This window comes from Podarcis cretensis (genome assembly GCF_951804945.1).
Source record: "Podarcis cretensis genome assembly, chromosome: 3".
Classification (NCBI taxonomy): domain Eukaryota; kingdom Metazoa; phylum Chordata; class Lepidosauria; order Squamata; family Lacertidae; genus Podarcis; species Podarcis cretensis.
Genome location: NC_137172.1, coordinates 62366994 through 62386502, shown reverse-complemented (window position 1 = coordinate 62386502; position 19509 = coordinate 62366994). Strand labels below are relative to the sequence as shown.

General features: G+C 42.6%; 1 long non-coding RNA gene across 1 annotated transcript in view; it reads left to right on the top strand.

Annotated features, from left to right (window-relative positions):
- Positions 1–19509, top strand: part of LOC307213479 — a 115251-nt gene that overhangs the window by 84231 nt on the left and 11511 nt on the right. The window lies entirely within an intron of this gene.

The following is a 19509-nucleotide window of genomic DNA, read 5'->3' as shown; positions in this document are numbered from 1 at the left end:
AATCTTCTTTGTGGGCATTTAAGAAACATTTGAAATAAGTTGTTGTTTCTGTTTTCAGGTGGGGAACATGCTACCCTTCAGGGCAGGGAGTTTGGGCTGCATGATCAATATTGTACTTCTAAATCAATCTAAGCAAATTTTTTAATGAAAGTATAGTATAGTACTATTGATTTCCATAAAACTTGCTTCTCGTTATTTAATCTCCTTAGGATCACATTCTTTGATTGATTTATATTATCACTGGGTAAAGTCATATATCAATTTATTATTTGAAAATGAGAGCACTTTCTGTGAGGCTCATTGATTACTAGTCTATAAACTGTTATTTTATAATGGAGTTTAAAATGATTTAATGAGATACATTATTTCAGAGATGACCAACCTTTCAATGTTAGGCTTTTGATTTTTTAACCGTTGTACAGGGGGAAATTTCAGCAGGAGCCGCTTATCTAGTCACAATCTGCTGCTATTAGAAATGCTTCATTTGCTAAAATTCTCTTTTCTACATAACGAGTGGTCAAAAGTTTAGTTATTCCTATTTTCTTTCCTATTGGAACACCATCTGAGAGAGAGAGAGACTATGAATGAATTGCAAACTGAAATTTTTGTCAGGTTCTAGTACAGTGATAGCCAATATTGTGCCTTTCTGGTGATGTTGAATTCCAACTTCCATTAACCTCAGCCAGGGATGATGGGAGCTGTGGTCCAGCAACATATGGAAAGCACCTTGTTAGCTACTGTGATCCAGTAACATTTAGTAAATATATTCAGATTAGAGTAAAGCTGAATATTATTTCTCTCCTAACACTTTCAGAGGCCATTGGTCACTTGCAAAAGCTATGAGGGCATTTCCGGTAACTTTAAGAGGGGTCATTAAAAATTGTTAATTTTCAGGGGAAGCTTACTCTTATTAAAAACCAAACAGCAGAGTTTTGTCTTCCTTAACACCCTCCATCAATTTAGAAAGATGGAGTACTGCTTCCTATCCCAATGGATATAGTAGTCCAGTTGTCCCAATTTGATTCAGGATGACCCAGCTGGAACAATTATACATCATGATGTCTTTCCTGGGCCCCTAAGTTGCTATGGCAGTAGGGAACTCACAGAAGGTTTTTTTTGGGGTGGGGTGTGTTTCAAACTCTTCACGGTCCTGCTGGCATTATTGGGATATGACAAGGCGTTAGCTCTGAACTGGACGGGTCATTTCATGGCACAGCCTGAGCAGGGGGCTTTTCCACCTTCTTCTGACTCTTAGAAAGTAACATCAGCATCTCCTCTATATCATCAAAATCAGTGGCTACAGAACCAGGCGTCAGTCCTTCAAAATAAACACAGACCACTCTTCCAAGGACATCATGCCAACAGCCATACAGGCCTTGCCAGACTTCAGGGGAAATCATTTCTAGATACAAGGAATGGCTGTGCTTCAAGCTTTGTTTAGGAACTGATTAGGTTGCAGTGACTAATGTTGATGCCCAAGACTGGTACGAGCTGTAAGTGTTGTCAAACTGATTTGGAATAGTGACCACACCCCTATACAATTCAACATGCGTGTAAGTAGAAAGTTATCAAGGAAGTAAAAAAAACCAATGCTATTTAAAATTAAAGTTGAAAGGGGAAAGCAAGAAAGTGAAAACACTTCAGCATTTTTGGAGACCATTTAAAAATACAGCAATAAAAGCCTTATACCATAAATTAGGAAAGGCATGAAGAAGCGAAAAAGCCTGCCAGCATGAACACAGTCAAAAAACCAATGACAGGTAAGAAAGACTCCATTAATGAAATGGAAGAGGACAGACAGGAGCAAACCCTGACAAAATAAGTATAAGCTGGTGATAAGTCAAGTCAAAAAGGGAGGGAGGGAGGGGAGAATTTGAGAACCATATTGATAAAAATATTTTTAAAAACCAAAACCTTTTTTAAAAGATCAGCCAGACAAAGAAATTAAATGGTTGTTAAAGGGTAGATTGCAGAAAAGTAATTCTATAGCCTTTGCTAGAGTAAACGTTGAATAGATGCTCAGTTCTGAACTGCTTTTGTACATAGGAACAATTCATACTTCAGCAATTTTCCTTGAAAATAGCTATAAGTAGATAGGAGTGCTGTGACATTATGGGCAATATCCAGTTGTGGCAGTCCACTCAGACAACAGCCAGTTTGCTAGCAGGATCCTTGTTCTTAGCGTAGCTAAATCCAGTGAGCATCTTCTCAGAATTGCAAAATATGCTGCTAACCTCTAATACAATAACTATTATTATTTTCAACTACATACTCAGTGACAGTTTTTTAATTTTTTAAAATTCTAATAATTCTATTTTATTTATAAAACATACAAAAAACACAGAGAATACAACAGCCTCCATATCCTGCACTCATATGCTCCCTGTGGTATCAGGTTGTATGTCCACATATTAGTTTTGAACATTACAAGAAAGAGATGTTTAGAGCATTCAGCATCCAGGAGGCCAAATGGAAACTGGTCACATGCACAAGTTCCAGCTTTGTGAGATGACAAGAAGCCCCTATATCATGAGCCCATGATATCCAAATCTGAAAATATGATTTTGGCTGTTTGTCATCAAATCCAGTTTCATTGGTATATGAAATAAATAGCTGCTAAATAGCTTTTCTCTTCTTTTTGAGACTTTTATATCATGTTATCTTCTCAGCAAGAGCCAATAGTCAAACATTATACTGTAAATTGATAGTCCATACTTAAGCTTATACAATAGTGCTCTCAAACTTCTTACACTAACAATATGTTGGATTTCACCCTGTGTACTTGGGCTGCTGTCTGTAGGCTTCTCACCTTGTTGCTTCAAAAATACTTTATCACCCTTCTTTTAAAAGCCTCTGTTGTTTGGTAATAATGTTGTGGTTGTTTCCTTAGTCCGAAAATCAATAAAATATGGTTTTAAATAAAGTCTGTGTCTGAGGAATGAACAGAGAATCCTGATGTGGAACATTCCTCTCGCAATTCAAGACAGCAATCAACAGTGTGAGTGAATTTTGCTACTAGGTTGTTGCTGTTGTTTTTCAAAAAACCTTCTTTCTTGCAACAGCAGGCGCTGCCTAGAGTAAGCTGGTAATGTAATCTAGGCCATGTGGGAGAAAACCATAAAGTGCCTTCTTCTTATAACAACATTGCTCTGGTTGCCAGGAGAAGCATCACTGGGAAAAAAGTAGACACAGCATGGCCTCTTTCCATTTGACCTAGATTGTAGGGCATGACTGAAGCAGCGCAGGAGGGGAAGGCAGTGAAGAAGCTCTGGTAGCACAAAAACAAGGCTGACAACCACTCAGCACAAGGGTTGTGTTCCCTCTGAGACACCTTCCAGGAACCACATGCTAGTGCTGGCTGGAGCCAGAGGCAGAAGAAGACGAGCAATCGTACTTTTGTATATAGTTGGTCAGTTCCTACACACACTCACACACCCATCTCTAGCCTCTATCCAGGGAAGCAAGAGCTATTGTCAGAGTTGAAAGACACATCCCAGCCAAGCAAAACCACTCAGAGAGGGTATGACACAGGGGCAGGAGGAAATGCAGCTGGAGAGGGATTAAGGCTGCGGAGTCCCAGTGGCCAGGCAGATAGGCTTTGGGGGGCCACATAGGGACCCCAGGCCTGAGGTTCCGCATCCCTGCAACTAAAAGTAACATCAGGAGGGCCTCCAAAATTCTGTTCCTCCTGAAAATCTCAGAACCTACCTGCTGTGAAATATATAGGAATGCCAGGGCCACGTGGAGAGCTGGTTTCCTGGCTTTCTTGAGTCTTGGCTGACTAGGCTGAAATAAATAAATTGAAAAATGAGAGATGATCCAAGCTAGCTCATCCCAGCCACACTCACTGGTGATTTCATTGTTTTAATTTTCCTACCCTCTGCTAGGAAATAGAATGAAAAGTTGATGCATTTCAATCCCTTTCTCTTTCTCTCTCACACACATACATTAAAATCACAGTACTGTATCGCCAGATAGGTGGTGGTGATATTCCTTATTAAAACACAAATACTGTAATTACAGTTTATGTGTGATTATCCTGAGTCTGCACAGAATGACTTTAAACAGCCAAACAGCCATTAATTTTACTGTTCAAAGAGACGCTCATAATCTTTTAAAAATGTCATATAAAATATTCATTTCCAAATGCCCTACGGTGATTTTGGAATTTATTTAAAGTGGGCTGTTGATAGCTCTTTTATAAATAAGCAATTACAGTACACTAAAAATATCATGGCCCATCACATTATACATTCTATAATTTCATGGATGAAAGGCCTAAAGCTGATCTGCATAAATGTGGCGTGCCTCTCAGCAGGTGAAGGGTTTGATTGCACATGATAATCAGAGTTATTATTTATAGTAACCATTTATACCTGTTATTTATTAAAATGCTGTAAATCGTATATTGATTTCTTGCAGGAAGTCACCATGGTTTGGCTGAAAAGTAAGCATACTAGTACTTCAGTACTTTTCATGTTCATGTCCATGCCGCTAGTCTGAGCCTAGTTTTGAACCCATAATAGATTAAGATTGTTTTTAAAAAGTTAGCAGAGCAGAGATTTCATTAAAATAAGGCAGGGATTGCATGCCACTTTCACTGACAGGTGCTTTCTCAAGTGATAATAGATTATATATGGTGTGCTACTGTTCAATGTGCCTCTGTTTGATAATTTAATTTATGAGATTTGTGTACCAAACTCAGGACATATCAAATCCTCCTGGGATGTTGCATTGGCCTTCTTATCAGAACTCTTTTAACTTTCCTCAGAATTATTCAGATTAGGATAATGATGATTATCTGTGCATGAACATGCTGCAAATTTCACTTCAGGTGAAATCTGGTGATCCCTGTAGGATCCTCTTAATACATCCTGAGAGTCTCATAGGCACTTTTTAAACTTCCTTCTTCTCAGTTTCCCAAAAATTCCCAAATGTATAACTTTGAAAATGTTCCTTTACATGAGGAGTATAGACCTGTTTGGCCCAAATGCTACATTGGGAGTTGACCAGCCATCCGAGATCTGCATGCCAGTGGTGGGCAGGGCCAAAGTGGACAACACACGTGCACTTCTGTGTGTGCCCACACTCCCCTCCCTCATACAGACCCCCAACATCTATGCTCACCACACATACATACCGTATAAAACACTCTCTTTTTAATGCAGCATACATACAGACTAGGGGACGCAGGTGGCGCTGTGGGTTAAAGCCTCAGCGCCTAGGACTTGCCGATCAAAAGGTCGGCGGTTCGAATCCCTGCGGCGGGGTGCGCTCCCGCTGCTCGGTCCCAGCGCCTGCCAACCTAGCAGTTCGAAAGCACCCCCGGGTGCAAGTAGATAAATAGGGACCGCTTACCAGCGGGAAGGTAAACGGCGTTTCCGTGTGCGGCTCTGGCTCGCCAGAGCAGCGATGTCACGCTGGCCACGTGACCCGGAAGTGTCTCCGGACAGTGCTGGCCCCTGGCCTCTTAAGTGAGATGGGCGCACAACCCCAGAGTCTGTCAAGACTGGCCCGTATGGGCAGGGGTACCTTTACCTTATAGGGACGCAGGTGGCGCTGTGGGTTAAAGCCTCAGCACCTAGGGCTTGCCGATCGAAAGGTCGGCGGTTCGAATCCCTGCGGCGGGGTGCGCTCCCGCTGCTCGGTCCCAGCGCCTGCCAACCTAGCAGTTCGAAAGCACCCCCGGGTGCAAGTAGATAAATAGGGACCGCTTACCAGCGGGAAGGTAAACGGCGTTTCCGTGTGCGGCTGTGGCTCGCCAGATGCAGCTTTGTCACGCTGGCCACGTGACCCGGAAGTGTCTCCGGACAGCGCTGGCCCCTGGCCTCTTAAGTGAGATGGGCGCACAACCCCAGAGTCTGTCAAGACTGGCCCGTACGGGCAGGGGTACCTTTACCTTTACCTTACATACAGACTAAACACTCTCGTTTGGTAGGGTTGCCCTATGTCCGGGTTTTTGTTCTTTGTAATATGGTGACCCTAAAAAGGAGCCACATTGCCACTGAGTAATCAATGAGAAAGAGGACCCAGCATTGCAAGTGGCAGCTTAGAGAATACAGTAAGAACCCACCCCACCCGCGGGCAAGGCTGGGAAGGGGGTGCATTTGGCAGAGTTGTCCCTGCATCTGTGACAATGGAGTGACACAAGCATCACTCCACTGGTGCAGCACTCCCCCTTTCACCCCCTGAACACGTAGGACATGTAGTAATGCTGTCAGGATGCTCACCACTGATAGCCAGGAGAAGACCTTGAAACAGGGTGTTCCAGAGTCTAGAACAAGGTCATGTCTGAGCCAGACCAGGATCCATCGGCTCCTGAGCTGGTCTCACTGCTGTCATGTGACAGCTCAAGCCCAATCACTTTGCCAGGCCCAATCTGGCACAGTGAACTTACTGCACATCAGGTTTGGATTGCATCCTAACAATTGCTATTATGGTACAGGCATTCACAGACTAAGGCCAACCTCATCAGATGAAAGAACTTTGAGAGGTGTGACTTTTTCTGGCACATGTACTGCAGTAAAAGAAGGCACCACCAGGCCAAACTTCTCCTTGCCATTCAGCTGTCAAAAGCAAAAGAGAACTCTACAAGAGAAAAGTGCATGTCAGTATGTTTTTTTAATTAAAAAAATAATATATACCTGTCATAGTCAAGTAATTTACAAACATGAGTGTCCTATTTCAGGCAAGGTATTTGGGCCTAACTCAAGAGAATCAGGTAAACTGTGTTTATCACACAATTTCAGGAACAATGGCCCGATCAATCAAATTCAAGCAAACTTAATAGGCACACAAATTGCAATTACATTTTGTTAATCAGTAGGGTCTATTATTATTATTATTATTTAATGGGAATGATTGGAACTGAAGAAGACAATGATGAGTTGGCATTGTATGTCTTTGCTTTCTTTCAACAAAATGTTCCTTGTGTGCTCTTCTGAGAAGAATACAGTCATGCTTTGACATGAAAAGGGATCTATTGTCAATGAGCTATGCAATCTATTCACTCCCTTATTGTAAGGCCTTCTCACATTTGCTACAAAGAGGCATTTTCCCCCGCTAGACCAATCCAAATGCCCTGCAAGCTTCTGACTGCTGCCTTGTTGTGGCACACTGTGAATCCCATGACTTTGCTGCTGCTGCTGCTGAGCAATATGGAAGCTTCTCTGCATGCGTGACCTCCAGACAAAGTTCAGGAGGTAATGAAAGCTCTGGTCATGATGAACCTGATGACATTTCCTTAGAATGAAGCATTTGAAGACACTTGGCCAGTCTATTACCAGAACCTCAAATCTGATCAACAGCCCAGTTTGATCTAGAATATTAATGAGTATTTAGTGTATTTATGAGTCACCCTAGAAACCCCTGCCACCCCAGAAGCTTATAGAATTAAGCTTCTTTAGTGTCATTTATTTACTTCAGTTCGTCAAAATGTGGCTCAGATGCAAGTTCTTGGACCCCACTGGATTCTGGGCTGGTTTGCTGCAGTGTTTTGCCACATGTGCAAATGACTGCTTTAGACAACTCAAAAGCAACCCACTGTACATAAATCTAACTTATGTTACTTCTGACCATGAGCACACAATGAGGCAGATTGGGTGGCAGGGGGGCATTTAAATCTGGGACACCCATTTGATCAATTGACTTTGTAGCTGGCTGCAGTGCATCCTGTGTGCCAGTTTTTGAGTGTATGACTTTGTCCTAAATTGGAGTTATACAGAGCATACCTAAGCCAATTCTTTGAAAGAAGTTGTCCCTTGATAAATTTAAGGCAAGAGCACAATACAATGCAGCTTGACATGCCTAAATTGCTCTCAAACCCCAGGTGTGTTTCCTTAGCCATGCACTAAAGAAGTTTCTGCATGTTGCTCAAAGTAGAAAATTAGGTCAAATTCAATGGCATGTGTGTTGTGTATGAAACCTACAGTGCTTATACACACACACTAGGGGTAATGTAAGTTGAGCAGTTAATGTGCATAACAACCAGTCATTATGCACATTTCCCAGGCCTTGTGTACACTTCATTAAAAAGGAATGCACACGTTTTTGTCAATACAGATATTCTCCAATGTTGTTGTTGTTTAGTTGTTTGGTCGTGTCCGACTCTTCGTGACCCCATGGACCAGAGCACGCCAGGCACTCCTGTCTTCCACTGTCTCCTGCAGTTTGGTCAGGCTCATGTTTGTAGCTTCGAGAACACTGTCCAACCGTATCATCCTCTGTCATCCCCTTCTCCTTGTGCCCTCCATCTTTCCCAACATCAGGGTCTTTTCCAGGGAGTCTTCTCTTCTCATGAGGTGGCCAAAGTATTGGAGCCTCAACTTCACGATCTGTCCTTCCAGTGAGCACTCAGGGCTGATTTCCTTAAGAATGGATAGGTTTGATCTTCTTGCAGTCCATGGGACTCTCAAGAGTCTCCTCCAGCACCATAATTCAAAAGCATCAATTCTTCGGCGATCAGCCTTCTTGATGGTCCAGCTCACACTTCCATACATCACTACTGGGAAAACCATGGCTTTAACTATACGGACCTTGGTTGGCAAGGTGATGTCTCTGCTTTTTAAGATGCTGTCTAGGTTTGCCATCGCCTTTTTCCCAAGGAGCAGGCGTCTTTTAATTTCGTGACTGCTGTCACCATCTGCAGTGATCATGGAGCCCAAGAAAGTAAAATCTCTCACTGCCTCCATTTCTTCCCCTTCTATTTGCCAGGAGGTGATGGGACCAGTGGCCATGATCTTCGTTTTTTTGATGTTGAGCTTCAGACCATATTTTGCGCTCTCCTCTTTCACCCTCATTAAAAGGTTCTTTAATTCCTCCTCACTTTCTGCCATCAAGGTTGTGTCATCTGCATATCTGAGGTTGTTGATATTTCTTCCGGCGATCTTAATTCCAGCTTGGGATTCATCCAGTCCAGCCTTTCACATGATGAATTCTGCATATAAGTTAAATAACCAGGGAGACAATATACAGCCTTGCTGTACTCCTTTCCCAATTTTGAACCAATCAGTTGTTCCATATCCAGTTCTAACTGTAGCTTCTTGTCCCACATAGAGATTTCTCAGGAGACAGATGAGGTGATCAGGCACTCCCATTTCTTTAAGAACTTGCCATAGTTTGCTGTGGTCGACACAGTCAAAGGCTTTTGCATAGTCAATGAAGCAGAAGTAGATGTCTTTCTGGAACTTTCTAGCTTTCTCCATAATCCAGCGCATGTTTGCAATTTGGTCTCTGGTTCCTCTGACCTTTCGAAATCCAGCTTGCACTTCTGGGAGTTCTCGGTCCACATACTGCTTAAGCCTGTCTTGCAGAATTTTAAGCATAACCTTGCTAGCGTGTGAAATGAGTGCGGTAGTTGGAGCATTCTTTGGCACTGCCCTTCTTTGGGATTGGGATGTAGACTGATCTTCTCCAATCCTCTGGCCACTGCTGAGTTTTCCAAATTTGCTGGCATATTGAATGTAGCACCTTGACAGCATCATCGTTTAAAATTTTAAATAGTTCAGCTGGAATACCATCACTTCCACTGGCCTTGTTATTTGCAGTGCTTTCTAAGGCCCATTTGACTTCACTCTCCAGGATGTCTGGCTCAAGGCCTTGGCAAATCTGCACATCTTGATGGCATTTTGTGTATTCTCCAGGCAGAATGCCTGATCAGTGCACAGAGTTTTTAAAAAAATACTGTTTTCTACCTCTAGTTCAGAGAGTCTGTGCCTCTCTACATGCTTCCTCTGGCCCACTAACCAGTCTTACAAAATACTCACCTGCTGATCATGTTGAGCACATCCATGTTATTTAATCCCAGAAAAAAATCCACTTGTGGGCATCTTAATGCAGAAAATTGCAGAGTAAAGTGATGAAATCTGTAAAAATTACAAGAGTGTTGAAATAAAGTGGGGGAATCATGGGGGAGCAGCAGAAAAGGTGGGGGGAATAATGACATTGCATACCCTTGTGCAGTGCCCCAAAACTCACTTTTTGGGGGTGGGGGCAGAATCACAGTAAAATATTGTGTGAGATCATGGTGTCCAATATGGCCACTGTTCTCTTGCAAGAAAAAACTGGAAGATGGCATCTCAGAATTTGCCGTTGCAGTGTTGGAGGGGTGACATTTTCCAGTGGTGATTGTTATTGTGTCACACCATGCCCACTGAAGGGACGCGGGTGTCACTGTGGGACTTGCCAATCAGAAGGTCGGCAGTTCGAATCCCCGCAACGGGGTGAGCGCCTGTTGCTCGGTCCCTGCTCCTGCCAACCTAGCAGTTCGAAAGCATGTCAAAAGTGCAAGTAGATAAATAGGTACCGCTCCAGTGGGAAGGTAAACGGCGTTTCCATGCACTGCTCTGGTTACCAGAAGCGGCTTAGTCATGCTGGCCACATGACCCGGAAGCTGTACGCCGGCTCCCTCGGCCAATAAAGTGAGATGAGCGCCACAACCCCAGAGTCAGTCACGACTGGACCTAATGGTCAGGGGTCCCTTTACCTTTACGTTTATGCCCACTGATGTGAACAAAATTTAGTACAGCGTGCCAGTATCAAAACCCCATCTTCCTACAACACAGCAGGTACTGTGGTGTGAAAAACACATTAGAAAATGGGACTAGCATTATAATCAGGAAAACTAATGCAACATTCCCCACATCTGACTATACCCAGAAACTAAGGAGAAGAAAGTTGAGTAGCAGTGCTACCCCTTGGATTGGTTGTAAATAGAAAGGTTGGGATTGGCTTAAGGCAGACTGAGACTGGTGGGGCAGTGCCCCCTATACTCTAGTGGAGCAGCCCTCAGTGACCACAACCTGGCTGCTGGCACAGTCAGGCAAACCCACCACATTTCCCCAAGGCTGCAAGAAATATCCCAGCACAAATGTTTATGATCAAACTGTCGGTTAAACCAAATCAAGCTGTAAGGCAAAAGAGGGCATTTTTTTAAAATGGTAATAATAAAGCAGCAACATAAATGAATGCAACAACAGTTCTGCTTTGAATGTCTCTGCTGTTTGTTCACAAATGCATTTCCATATTATTTTGTTCCATTGGCATGCATTTACCAAAGCCCTATTGCAAGAAAAGATGATGTGGGAGTTCTACCCAGGGACTGAAAGAATAATAATAATAAAAAAGGTATTCCCCACCCCCATTCCTTTCTTTTAACATTTCATGGCAGAGAACAAACAAAAAAGGCTGGAGCTCAGGTGGGAGGTTATTTATCAAGAGAGTATTTGTAATAAGCATGAGAGAAGTGTCAGCTTGGAGAATGGGGAATAATAACTGAATAGAAGATTGAATGCTTTCTCCTGAAAACATTGATAAGTGGTAGCTGAAAATAATAAAAAAGGGAACAGATGCACACATATAAACAGACAGAAAACTGAAAAATGTTCCCTGTGTAAATGAGAATGGAAAAGGCTGGGGGGGAGGGGAGCCCACCCAATATAGAGCTCCTTTTATCCCAACCTACATTAGCAATATCTCCTAGTTATTCTAATTCAATGTGCAACCTCCATCCCCAGTCAGCATACCAGCCGTGCATGGTAGAGTACTAGTGGCTTGAGAAACCTTGTCTTTTTCTGCCTCCTTAGAATTTGATTTAAGCCTTTTCTTCTATCTCCTTTCAAAACCTATACAGACACCACTGAAGACCACTTCTTCAGCTCTTATTGTATGTCCTCCTTTGCTGGTATAGTGAGTGTCTGCACCAGTGTTGGTGACTAAAAGGAATGTGTAGTATTTGTAGGGAGATGTTCCACACCATTGTGCATGGCCTAAGGTTTATAGCTGTGATGGCCCTGTTAGTGCCATCCCCATGGAAGCAGTTTTTGATGGTCATCATCTGGGGGAGGCCCTGAACTTTTCCTCTCAACATTTGTAGCATTTGTGAATATTCCATTCTACCAAAGCATGTGTGTATATGTGATTCACAGCTGTCATCTATAATAAAATAAAGCTGTCAATTTGGAAAACATAGCAATGAGATAGCTATGGGAGCTAGAAATTGACTCTATTTCTAAATTAAAGCTGGGATTGATGGAATGTCCTGGATAAACATGGATGAAAGTGGATCTGAAGTCATACACTAAGTATTTTCTCTGTGGTGTCTTTGTATTAAACAGTAGTCTTGCTCTTTTTGTAGCTGAGGCATATCCAAAATTCCATTCTGCCTGACTGCAGTGGGGGGGGGGATCTACATACAGACTGACCCAACAAAAGATAACAAACTAGGGGTATATTTTATATCCCTTGGTATCATCGTCTCTTATTTCTGTGGTGTTTAGATGATAAGGATGAGTGATAAGTGCTGCAAAATATCAGCGCTTCCACAACACAGAAAGGAAATCGAAAGAGGCATAAGACAATAAAGTATGAGACAAGTATGATCATGCAGCAAAAGAAGCATTTAGAAGATTTAGTTTGGAGAAATGGTGGGTAAGAGGCATAGTTATAAAACTATGCATGGCATGGAGACAGTGTCTCAAGAGAAGTTATGCTCCCTCTCTCATAACACTATAGCTCATGCACAACCAGTGAAGCTGAATGTTGAAAGATTCAGGGCAGATAAAAGAAAGAAGTTCTGCATGCAGCACATGATTAAACTTTGGAACCCCCTCCCTCAGGAAGAAGAGACGGCTACCAACTTGGATGGCTTTGTACAAATTCATGGAGGATAAGGCTATCAGTAGCTACTAGCCATGATGGCTCTGCTCTGCCTTCATAGTTGGAGGCAGCAATGTTTCTGAATACCACTTGCTGGAAACCATAGGAGCGAAGAGTGCTCTTGTGCTCAGGTTCTGCTTGTCGGATTCCCAAACAACAACAACAACAACAACAACAACAACTTATTATTTATAACTGCCCATCTGGCTGGGTTTCCCCAGCCACTCTGGGCGACTCCCAACAGAATAATAATAATAATAATAATAATAATAATAATAATATATTATTTATACCCCGCCCATCTGGCTGGGCCTCCCCAGCCACTCTGGGTGGCTTCCATAGAAAGCAAAAATACAGTAAAATATCACATGTTAAAAACTTCCCTGAACAGGGCTGCCTTAAGATGTCTTCTGAATGTCAGGTAGTTGTTTATCGCTTTGACATCTGATGGGAGGGTGTTCCACAGGGCGGGCGCCACTACCGAGAAGGCCCTCTGCCTGGTTCCCTGTAGCTTTGCTTCTCGCCATGAGGGAACCGCCAGAAGGCCCTCGGCGCTGGACCTCAGCATCCGGGCTGAATGATGGGGGTGGAGACGCTCCTTCAGGTATACTGGACCGAGGCCGTTTCGGGCTTTAAAGGTCAGCACCAACACTTTGAATTGTGCTCGGAAACGTACTGGGAGCCAATGTAGGTCTTTCAAGACCGGTGTTATATGGTCTCGGCGGCCGCCCCCAGTCACCAGTCTAGCTGCCGCATTCTGGATTAGTTGTAGTTTCCGAGTCACCTTCAAAGGTAGCCCCACGTAGAGTGCATTGCAGTAGTCCAAGCGGGAGATAACCAGAGCATGCACCACTCTGGCGAGACAGTCCACAGGCAGATAGGGTCTCAGCCTACGTACCAGATGGAGCTGGTAAACAGCTGCCCTGGACACAGATTTGACCTGTGCCTCCAAGGACAGCTGTGAGTCCAAAATGACTCCCAGGCTGCGCACCTGGTCCTTCAGGGGCACAGTTACCCCATTCAGGACCAGGGAATCCTCCACACCTGCCTGCCTCCTGTCCCCCCAAAACAGTACTTCTGTCCTGTCAGGATTCAACCTCAATCTGTTAGCCGCCATCCATCCTCCAACTGCCTCCAGACACTCACACAGGACCTTCACCGCCTTCACTGGTTCTGATTTAAAAGAGAGGTAGAGCTGGGTATCATCCGCATACTGATGAACACCCAGCCCAAACCTCCTGATGATCTCTCCCAGCGGCTTCATGTAAATGTTGAAAAGCATGGGGGAGAGGACAGAACCCTGAGGCACCCCACAAGTGAGAGCCCAGGGGTCTGAACACTTATCCCCCACCACCACTTTTTGAACACGGCCCAGGAGGAAGGAGTGGAACCACTGTATGACAGTGCCCCCAGCTCCCAGCCCCTCAAGAATATTAAAAACACACCATTATGATGGGAGATATGAACGGGGTCGTATCAACTAACATGGATAAGTCACAAAGCCAAAATGTTACAAAGGACGGCAGACTACCAAAGACTTTTTTTGAAATGACAGACAATATGGACTTAATTGACATTTGGAGAACGAAGAACCCCTTGGGAAGAGAGGGAACATTTTTCTCTGAAGCCCAGCTGACTTGGACAAGAATCGACCAAATATGGATAACTAGAGGTCTGGCACCCAAGGTCAGAAAGGTGGAAATCTGCCCAAAGACCTGCTCCGACCATAATGCAACGAAGATGGACATGACACTACTACCAACCGGCTCCTTTAGATGGAAGATGAATGACAATTTGTTTAGAGATCAGGAGATTGTTGAGAAGGCCCAAAAAGCCTTGAAGGACTATTTTGAGATAAACATGAACACTACGGTGGAAAAAAGAACTATCTGGGACGCAAGTAAGGCTGTAATGAGGGGGTTCTTGATACAACAGAATGCTGTAAAGAAAAGGATACAAAATGAGAGGAAAGACAAGATATTGGAGAAAATCAAAGAATTGGAGAAGAAGTTAAGATCAAATCCAAAGTCACAGCCGACCCTGAGAGAAATCAAACTTCATCAAGCACAATATTCTAAATTGATAAACCAGGAAATAGAGTGGAAGATTAAATTAATGAAACAAAAAACTTTTGAATCGGCAAATAAATGTGGGAAACTGCTAGCTTGGCAGTTGAAGAGGAGACAAAAACTAAATACAGTCACAAATTTAGAAATTGAAGGAAGAAATATTCAGAACCCTGTGGAGATCAGAAAGTGCTTCCAGAGATATTTCAAAAGATTATATACTCAAGGGCCGCAAGATGAGGTTGAGATTAAACAATTTTTGGGAAAAAATGGACTAACAAAATTGTCACAAGAAAATAGATCAATCCTGAATTGCAAAATAACACAAGAGATTGAACAAGCCATTCAGAACATGCAATTGGGCAAATCCCCAGGGCCAGATGGGCTGACCTCCAAGTACTACAAGACATTAAAAGACTATCTGATACAACCACTGATGGAGGTCAGCAATGAAATTATGGAGGGGAAGAAGGCGCCGGAATCGTGGAAAGAAGCTTTTATCACATTGATACCAAAATCGGAAGCTGAAAAGACACAACTTAAGAACTATCGTCCCATCTCCCTTTTAAATGTGGATTACAAAATATTTGCAGACGTTTTGGCAAGTAGACTCAAAAAAGTATTAAATGAAGTAATTCATAAAGACCAGGCAGGCTTTCTCCCAGGTAGACACCTGTTTGCTAACACAAGGAATATCATTGACATTTTGGAACTTTTGCAAACAGACATAAATGCAAAAGCAGTGTTAATTTTTATAGATGCGGAGAAGGCCTTTGACAATATCTCTTGGAAATTTATGAAGGGAAATTTAAAAGAAATGGGAGTGGGACGGGGTTTTGAGAATGGGATTGATGCAATATATTCAGAACAAAAAGCTAAATTAATAGTTAACAATGTGGTTACAGAAGAGTTTAAAATTGAAAAAGGAACACGACAAGGCTGCCCCATTTCCCCTCTGCTATTTATTTCGGTTCTGGAGGTGCTCTTGAATATGATCAGAGGGGACCGGTTGGTGGAAGGAATCCAGGTCGGAGCGAAACAATACAAACTTAAAGCTTTTGCAGATGACCTAGTCTTGACCCTGCAGGAGCCAGAATCTAGTACGAAAAGAGTGTTACAATTGATTCAAGACTTTGGTCGGGTGGCGGGATTTAAATTAAACAAGAATATTAAAAGCACAATAAAACATCAAACATTAAAAGCGTCCCTAAACAGGGCTGCCTTCAGATGTCTTCTAAAAGTCAGATAGTTATTTATTTCCTTGACATCTGATGGGATGGTGTTCCACAGGGCGGGTGCCACTACTGAAAAGGCCCTCTGCCCAGTTCCTTGTAACCTCACTTCTTGCAGGGAAGAAACCGCCAGAAGGCCATCAGTGCTGGACCTCAGTGTCCAGGCTGAATGATGGGGGTGGAGATGCTCCTTCAGGTATATGAATCTGGTTGGCCATTGTGAGAACAGGATGCTGAACTAGATGGGCCACTGGCCTGATCCAGCATGCTCTGCTTATGCTCTTAAGTGAGAGAGAAAATATGGGTTGGAAGGAGAAAATTGGTGTGGTGCACTAAAGGAGAATGGAATACAAGAAATAATAGATGAAAAACACAATCTTTATTCTTAGATTCCACCAGCTGAGAAATGGCAGAAATGACACTGGAACTTGAGATATGGTGCCAGCATGAAAGATGCACCAATGGAGCTGCCCAAATATGCTGGCAGAATGTTCAGCCAATGGGAGTTGTGTTCTACTGACAAAGATGCACCAATGGAGTTGCCCAATATTCTGGCAGAATGTTCAGCCAATGGGTGTTGTGTTCTGCTCCCAAAGATGCACCAGCAGAATGGCCAAAATGCACTGGAGTTGCGGATGGAACTTGAATGTCACAGGAGAAAAGTATAGTTGCACATATTGTACTTACGCACACAGTCTAGGAGTGAGACTGCTTGTGTCTAGGGTTGGTGCAAAGTTTTGTTACTTTTCATGGGGAAAGTATTATGGGTCTCATGAGCGGGAAAGGGGCTTTCACAGGAAGCAACATAATGCTCACCCCTAACAAGCTCTTTGAAGAAAAATCTACTGGAGGGCCCAGCATCATGCTTTCATCAGAACTGCTCTTTTCACCCCTGCCCTGCAACAATACAGTGGTACCTCGGGTTACATACACTTCAGGTTACATACATTTCAGGTTACATACGCTTCAGGTTACAGACTCCACTAGCCCAGAAATAGTGCTTCTGGTTAAGAACTTTGCTTCAGGATGAGAACAGAAATCGTGCTCTGGCGGTGCAGCAGCAGCAGCAGGAGGAGGCCCCATTAGCTAAAGTGGTGCTTCAGGTTAAGAACAGTTTCAGGTTAAGAACGGACCTCTGGAACGAATTAAGTACTTAACCCGAGGTACCACTGTATAGGTATTTATGCTGCTAAAAAGGGAGCAGAGAGATCTGAGATCTGCAATGCTCATACAAATCTGAGCATTCCAAAGCATTTATTGGTGCATCATGTGTGTAGATGTTTCGGTGGGCCAGAGAAACTCTTTTATGAAGATTTGGCAGGACCACACTAATGAACAAGCCAAGCTAACAAAACAGGTCATTCCCTGACAGGGTTGTCTTGGAATTATCTCTTCATTATGTTGCTAAGATTGATTAGGAATTAACATGTATAGAAGGCGTATTATCAGCTGATGGAGAAGTCATGTTTTCTTGCCCTATCAACCAGACAAGGTCAGCCAAATATTTGGGAATTAGCCTTCATGCTGGAAGATTGCCAGTTGTTTAAAGCAGTATCACCAAGGTGTTTGTAATAATCTCTACTGAAGATATATTTATTGTGAGGCAAGGCTTTCAGTATCTGCATAAATTGTAGGTTTCTGACTGCATCTGGAACTTCTTTCTGTGGAACAATCATATGAAAAAAGAAGCAATAAAATTCAATTGGCTAAGGAAAATAAGGGAGAAAATGAGATAAATCGGAAGCAGATAATAGCCTAATCTGTCAAATTCTATCAAGTGGGGGTATTTATGACTAGAAATCTGAAGCATGCGGTTTGGATTTATAAGAAGGTAAAACTGGTAATGGTGGCCAGATCTCTCAGTACAAAATATCCTTTAATGAAAGACTTTGAAGTTGCTTTCACTTTAAACTAGTTCCATTCTCTTTCCTTTTAATATGGACTAAATGTTCTCTGATCTATGTTCCAGATTTTAAAAGCTTAAACACAAAATAATTTTGTTGAAATGAAGAGTTTAATTTTCTTTCTTTCTTTCTTTCTTTTTTTCTTTCTTTCTTTCTTTCTTTCATCAACATGGAATCTGGATCAACTAACACTTGATAACGGATATTTTGTGCAGATTTTGTTCTTCATTTTTTTTTTTTTTTGCATTTGATATTGTAATTATGTTAGTAAATTTAGCCATTTTAAAAGCTTCAATATACCCAGTTACCTGGGACTAAGCTATATTGAACCCAGTGGGATTAACTTCTAAGTAGACATGCATATGAATTCTCAGTTAACAATCTTTCTGCAGAGGAAACTAATAAAGAGATGTGATCCTCATTATAAAATAAGATATTTTGAATGAAGGAACTATTGAAATAATCTGTCCATCACAACCAGAGCACACCTTACCAGCTAGCAGTTCTGCTTGGCCTCCATGCCTCTCAGTAGGGCATCACCAACTGTCCCCACCTTTTCCTCCTCTTACTGCAGGTGATGAGCAAGTTTTAGGTTTTAGATGAGTAAATAACTTTTCAAGAGGACAAGACTTCAAATTGTGGGACTAACAGCACTTAGAGCCATTGGATGAACGGGAATATTTTTACCCTCCTAAAATTAGCAGAAATGCCTAAATATCTTGCTCGACACTTCACAGATGGCAATATTAAACTTGGTAACTTCTTTATAACACTGAGTTATTAGGTGTCACTCTATTCAAGGTCAATGAATTCATTTGCTATCTAATTTGAATGTGACGTGATCTAGCTGCCATTGAAGTTAATGTTCCTTGATTAATAGCAGCTGAAAAGCCTTTTCTTCTCCTCTTGAAAAGACCCTTCCATTTATGGTATTTGGAAGCCATGAAACGTAAAATGCTCAATGCATGAGTTTAATGCATGCAGTGCTTCTGCTTAGCATAGAGGTGGTATGGCGTAGTGGAGAAGGCTTGCCTTGGGCTCAGGAGCCTTGTCCATTCATCCATGAAACTCACTGTGTGGCCTTGGGAAAATCACCATTCTTAAGTCTATTCTTCTTCATAGTGTAGTAGCTGTGAGAATAAAGCAGGATAATTATGTGGGATGCATACAAAGGTGCCCTTCCTTGAATGGAAGCAATCACTCCATTTACAGGTGGGAGCCTTCCATTTGTGACCTGGATTCAGTAGAGACTTTCCATGAACTTAGATTGGGTGAGTTTCCTCTTTCCCCTGCAGCCCCCTGTGACATCTCCCAAGCTGTTATGGGAGAAAAAAGGGCTTTGGGGGTATGTTGTGGTCTGAGGCTGTGAAGGGGAAGCTGAGACTCAATGGCATTCTGCTCCATGAGTAGATTTCTACTTATGGAATGCTGGTTCCCACCTCATGTGAGCTGCCCTGTGGACCTTGGACAAAGCGTGGGATACAAATGTGATGAATGTATTGAATTTAATCCTGACATGTGTCTACTGCATCAACGTCCAAAAAGGTTTCAGGCACTGAGCATCTCTATCAACATGCATTTACAGGCCACTTCCTGACACTTCTGAAACCATACCAAGTGACACAAAGCATCAAAGTGTCTGGAGAAGGACCT